Here is a 6,592-nt window from a genome sequence, read left to right on the forward strand (position 1 = left end):
TGTGACTGGGGCCGTGCTGGGGGTAGGTCCAGCCAACTGCCCAATATTCCCTCTGAGTGCTTGGGCTGAAAGCGCTCTCATCCCGCGGTGTCCCCAAGGGTGCCAGAGGGGACTCACCTTTCTCCCTCTTGTTTCCTGGCTGGTTTTTGCTAAAAGAAGGTGCCTGCCCCCTCCTTGCCATTGCAGCCAGCGATGGCATTGCTGCCCTGCTGAGATGTGCCTGGAGTTAGCTGGGTGTCCTAAATATCCATAGTTATAAGCTCAGACAACCTGCCAACCCTCCTCCTGGGCGCAGGCTGCCCTTTCCCATATTCCAGGAAGCGCTGGAGAAAGTAAATATTGCCTTGGCAGGTTTCTGAGCCCTAGTTGTGATTTATCGGAGACAAGACGATGGGTTAGTGGCGCCTGGAAGTCCCTGTGTTTTCCTGTTGCTGGTATCAGAGTTTTAAACATGCTTATAGCGAGGATTGGCCAAGGCAGAGAGAAGCCCAACCTGCAGCCCTTGAGCTGGCCAAGGGTGAGGAAGCAGGTCAGGGCTTTGGGCTAGGACTCGGGGCGGCCCAGGAAAGCACTGCCGACAGCCAAAATGGATGGTCTCAGCTGCTCGGCCCACCCAATCTGCCCCACATCCTCATCGTGTCCTGGCTGTGGCTTCCCGTTCACGCTCGGGGTTTTGGTCAAATGGAGAATTTGGTCAGTGACTCAGAGTCAGGAACGCTGGCCGCCCCTCCAGAGGTCCCAATACACCAGGCAAGCTCACTTCAAGGCAGAAAAAAGACACTGTTTTTAAAAAAGTCAAAACAAGTTTATTTTCACAAGAGAATATCTCCGGTAATATTTTATTCATGGCTTCCAGCTCACAGTTTCACTGCTTGAGATTCTCTGCATTAACATCAACGCAATGGAGGGGGACTGAACCGGATTCATTTGGGACACGCAGGATCGGTTCTTTTCTAGGGGATACCTCCTAAATATGAAGTGGCTATGCCGCTCTGTTCCCACGCTTGTGGTGCTATTTCCGTACCTTCCAAGCAATTTGTGGGTAGGAGTCCTGCCCCTTAGCAAGCAGCTAGAGGATAATAATGCATCTGCGAGGACCAAGCTGTAGTTTTGTGCAGCAAGTCGCCAGGACGGCTGAAGAGCCAGATTTATGGAGAGAGGACTGCATTCCTTCGCCGCTAGACACTGCGGCATCCCCACCCACCAGCTGTTGCCCAGCCTGAGGAATTCACATCCCTGTTTCTTGCTGGAGCTACTCCCCATCCCAAGAAGCAGAGGAGCCTTAACCAAGCTGCTTCGTTTTGGGGAGTCCCATGGCCCAAGCAGGCAGGTCTGGGTCTCCCTGTGTGTTTGCTCAGGGTGAAATGCGAGGGCTCCGATTTCTTTTCGTAGCTCTCTTCCTCCCACTTCATCTGAGAAGGTGTCCTCTGCTTGCCCTCGCTCCACGACGTCTCAGATCTCCCGCGTTTCTCCGACAGTGAGATGGCAGTGATAATGGCCCGAGATGTCCTTCAGTCGTGAAGAACTGACGCAGCCCTCATCGTGTTACAGCTCCACTCACGGTCTTGAGCCTACTTAACTCTGGAACATGGCAGAGAGACAGTCCTTTCTGCTCTGAAGAAAGAGAAGGAACAACGATTCCCTGTCCCTTGACAAGTGCCAGAGCTCTGAAGCTTGCTGTCTTCTCATATGCCCGATGGCAGTGCTACCTGCCTGGGAGAACCCAGAAGGATTAGGACTTGCTCCCTTGGGCTCCCGTCTCTTCCTTACCTGTCTGCCCTCGAGGACAGGGTGTTAGTCTGAATCGGTGGCTTATTCTACGTAAATACACAGGAGTCCTAATCTCCTCGCTGGGGTTTGCATATAAGTGAGTTAGGTTGATATGGATTATCAAATCAGAAAGAACCACCCTCTGACTCTATACCATGGGAGAGCTGGGAACTTGTCCAAAGCAGAATGTACTTCCTGAGCAGGGGCCAAGCAGCCAAATCTGATCAGCTCCCGGGGCTTTGAGTACACAGGCTGAGCTTGCTCTTGGATCTAGTTCTTAACCCAAACTTCAGAATTAGGTGCAACGAACTTAAATCACAAGCTCAGACCTATTCTCTTTGTACCAAAGTATCCACTCCCTTCCAGAGGACAGGACTCGAGGACAGAACAGAGAAGAACAGCATGCTTAAACCCTCTACAACTTGCACCCATCTCCTGCAAAAAAAAGAGTAGACCTGAACAGCAGGAGGTGACGCACCGACTCATTTCATTGTTTCTCTTGCACCCGTTAAACAGAGAAGTAGATTTTCTGTAAGCAGGTGGTGCCATGCTCTTTTGACCGAGGCACAGAGCAGTCTCTGGAAGAATGCAATCCCGGATGCTATAAGAGAAGACCCCCTGAGTGGTTCAACAACATCGTGCTGTGTTTTGGGGTCCTCAACAGAAAGAGGTGACGCCTCAGGAGCTCTGTGGCTGAGCCAGTCCTCTGGTGGTTTTGCTGCTCTTTAAGGAAGGCAATAGACTGTATAGTTATCACCTGAAATGGGATAAAATCCCTCCCACCAAACTATACAACCTACTACCTCACCTCCACAGAGCAGTACAGAGGTCTCGCCTGATTCACGGCCGTGTCGCTGGCTTTGCCTTACTTGTACCACCCGCCTCCATGCTTGGTGTAGAAATAGACGACGAGAACTGAAGACCTGACTGTCTCCTTAGGAAAGACAGTAGATTGTATAGTTAGCTCAAAGGGAGGATCGGACTCCACAACTATTCAATCTACTACCTCAGCCTCAAGGACAGCTTGGGACCGTGGCAGTCTACGGCAATGAGATGATCCTTATCCAGGCGTCGGGTGCTCCGCGGCTCCTGTGGAGAGAAATGCGTGAAAATTCATCAGACTTCATGATGGTAGGGAAAAGGAGTCTCACACCCAACCTTGTCCCGGACCTGCCTTTCCTTCTTTAAACCTCCTTCAATCCACTTGGACTATACTTTATCCTTGGCAATCACACTGGCTGCAAACTTTATGCACCCAAGACCTTACGGCAGCAGCAGCCCTCCCCTTTGAACCCAGGGCCACGCAGGCAGATAGCACGTCCCTTCTGAAACGGCAGTAACGCCAAGCAACATCCAGCCAGGCTGACCTCACCTCTTGAACACACAGCGTATCTAGAACAAACCTGCCAGACCAGATAAGAGAATCCATCAATTTAGCTGCTAGGCACTCCAGGGAATTGAGCAGATTAGAAATAACTGAGTACAAGGAAGCTTTTAGGCTGCAAATGTAATAGTATCGAGTACATCAAGGCAGATCTCATTTCCTAAACAAATGAGTGCAACATGCAGGCTTGGTGTCCCTTTAATGCTACAGCTCAGCCAGGCAATATTAGCATGGATCTGAGACAGACTGGCTTCCCCCCAAGCCCTTGGCTCACCTTCTGAGGCTTTTTCGTTCTCTCTACACCCAAATACAGATGCAAGGTATTAAGTTGGCAGTTTAAAAGAAACGTGTGAGGTTCTTTCTCAAAAGAATTCCCCTCGCAGATTAAAGAAAGCCGTAGCGAACAGGGAGCCACCAGTGGCACGTTACGGGAGCTGCGTGTGCAGCACAGCAGAGACCCAACGGAGGACTTCCCAGGAGAGCTTGGCAGGAGGGTCCCCAGCCTCCCCCAGCGTCTGCTGAGTGTGGTGGTGGGAGAGGCAGGGGCTAAGAGAGAAGTCCCCCAAGGGACAAAGGCTGCCTAACGCTTTGTGCTTCCACAGCTAACAGGCAGCAGCCCAAATAAGCGAGATTCCCAAAGGTTTGGTGAACTGTTGTAGCTGGGATCCTTGAGGTGAGAGTTTAGGATGGGCTGGGGTACAAGGACATCTTTGCAGCAAGGTTTGGAACGTGTCCCGCTTCCTTGGCAGAGCTCTCCAGAAGTCCTTCTCACTGGCATTCAACACGGTTCAGGTAATTCTCTTAATTTCCTTTGACAAACTCAGCCTTCACAAGGGATGACCTACTGCGCCAGGCCATCTGGCCCAAGCCTCTCCTGGTGTGACAGAGTGTAAACAACGTCAAAAAATCAATGTTGCAGGACTGATTCCTATAGCATTTAAGTATGCAGCCCATCCACAGTGCCAAGTACCTTGCATTCCAAACAGCCTTTTGACGGGAAATATTATTCTTCCTGGTTTATTGGCCTAAAAAGCGATGCATGGAGGTTGCGCATCCCTCCTTAGGACACGCAGCACCAGCCAGAGCTTCACCGAGGTTACAATCAGGCTCAAAGGTCCATCCCATCTGTCCCAGGCCACTCTGCCTCCTCAGGGACAGAACTTTTAGTTTAAACTAAAGTGTTTCAGCTGCCCAAAAATTAAGCTAATGCCACAGGCATCAACCGGAAGGGATCATGGTGGCAAGAAAGCCAGCGGTCGCTGCAATGGTGGAGGACTGGGGAGGTGGCTGGCCCCAATGATCGCATCAGGTGATGCTTAGAGCAGAGGACACTCATCTTCTCCAAAGAGACTCTTGGCAATTGACCTGGAGGGACAATTTTTCCTGATTGCCAACCTGGTGCTTTATATCATTTTAAGCATACAAGCAAGATGTATAGGCCAGGCATTTAAAAGGTCATTCCTGAAATCACGGCAGAGAATAAGCGTTCGGGTCAATCTCAAACTGTGGGTGGGAAATTACATTAAATAACTCCTAGTTCACATAGATCTAATTATACACGGAGAGAAAAAAAAAAATCCCTTCTGACTTCTATAAGTAATCCTGAAAACAGGAGATTTAATTATTATAATTTTCTTAATGAGTATAGGTTTTGGGCATACCCAGCTGCTGACTCTGCAATCCTGATCTTGCCAGGATCCATGAAGAAAGGAGTCAAAACAGGAGGATTTAGAAATACAATGCCTGGTAAGGATCACTACGACCATCCCATCCTTAGTATCACCGTCACGCTTGTTTGTGCTATACGCATTCCAACAAGAGCAAGCCCCTCTCCTGGGTGGCTTGTGGTCTAAACCACTAGGACAAAAGATGGGGGAAGAAGGAGAAGCAGAGAGGTGACCAAATTTGTCAAAGATCGCACAGCAAGTCCATGGAACCAGCCTTGGGCAGTCTCTGATCACACTCGCCTGGGCCAGCCTAACCGGGTTAGGACAGGTCGATATCCACCTCTCCCGGCTGTCTTTAACAGAGGGGGAAAGAGTGATGTTCCGTTTTAATATCTGCAGAAGAACCATAGATCCTGGGAGAGAGAGGATCACGCGCATACTGGATAACAGCTCAATGGTAAAACCCCCCCTGGAGTTTCACAAAGAGGCATTATGAATTAGTCATATATATATATATATCCATGCAGCCACAAGATTCGTGCAAACTCCGTATCTACTGAGATTCTCAACAAAAATCCCACGGCAATCGCCAAAGCGAGCTGCGTTCCAGCTCTGCCCTGCATTCCAGACACGAAGCCTTCCCTTCCAGCGCATCGATGCAGCTATGCAAAATTCTGGATAAAACAGCCAACAGGGTCTGTAGGAGTCGGAAGCCCATACCCCAAGGCCTCTCACTGCCTTCTCAGTTATTTAAGCCCATTTTTTGAAGATTTTTTGTATACTTGACTGCTAAGAGCTGGACCTCTCTGAAAAAGGCCATTTTCCGTGCAGCCCTTAAGGTGGTGGCACTGCAATTTTCCTCTTCCACGTTCCTATGACTCCTTCAAAAGTAGCCAAATTTGACTTTTGTGAAAAAGCTGGGAAGGTCCCCGTGCTCAGCGTGTGCCACAGCACAGTCCTGCTGCCTAGAGGTGCTTGGAGGCGTGAGGAAAATTGGCAGGTAGAGGATTAATATGTTCCTTCACAGCAAGATCCTCCAGGCTGGCAAAAAAATGGCATTTCTAGTCCAGCTTTCAGGCTCGTTTTTGAAAGGGAGAGGCGACCCACAACTATTCTTCAGTTTGCAGGGCTCAGGGCGGCTCGTGGTGACCCCAAGCTGATGTTCCCCCCCCAGATTTTGACACATTTGCAAAGCAAAGATGCCCAAGCGCGGCCAAGTCTCTGCCTTTAAAACGGGGAGGCGCGGTGCCCGCCTCGGAGAGAAGCTGGAAAGGCTCCGAAGCTTTGAGGAGCTGATCTGGTTTATTAAGGAGCACTGAATGAAATGGAGGAGGGGGGAGGAGGGAGGAGGAAACCATAAAACAACAAAGTCGCTCCTTTAAAAGCAGACACTGCTTTTCAGCCTTTGTATAGCCGTGGTCCCGCGCGTCGGTGCCAAAACGTGCCGGGGACAGGCAGGGCTTCTCAGCGGGAAATCAGGGCCCCGCGTCCCTGAGAGGCTTTTCAGCCTCCCGGAGGACGGGCTGGGCTGGGGCAGAAGCGGCCCTGGCCAAGGCGAAGCCTGCCGGCAGCCAGCCGGCTGCGTTGGCACAAAATGGCTGACCGTCGGCCATTTTGTTTCCTTAGCTTTGCCCATAGGGAAGCCGGTCGTGACTTCACGTCCCTCGCCTCGCCGCGTTGCTTGGAGTGGCAAAATGAAAAAAAAAAATAAAACCAAACCCGAAATAAGCAGAAACAAAAAAGAGGTGGGGAAGGTTTTCAATAGCTCCCC

At 50.5% G+C, this 6,592-nt stretch overlaps 1 long non-coding RNA gene across 1 annotated transcript; it reads right to left on the bottom strand.

The window, feature by feature from the left end:
- Positions 1–783: 783 nt before the first annotated feature.
- LOC141733529 (uncharacterized) lies at positions 784–2,572 on the bottom strand. Its single transcript, XR_012584329.1, has 2 exons — positions 2,249–2,572; positions 784–1,614 (listed from the first exon to the last, which is right to left on the bottom strand). It is a non-coding gene; the product is annotated as an uncharacterized LOC141733529 (long non-coding RNA).
- Between the last annotated feature and the right edge of the window lie 4,020 nt (positions 2,573–6,592).

This window comes from Larus michahellis, chromosome 21 (genome assembly GCF_964199755.1).
Source record: "Larus michahellis chromosome 21, bLarMic1.1, whole genome shotgun sequence".
NCBI classification, from domain to species: domain Eukaryota; kingdom Metazoa; phylum Chordata; class Aves; order Charadriiformes; family Laridae; genus Larus; species Larus michahellis.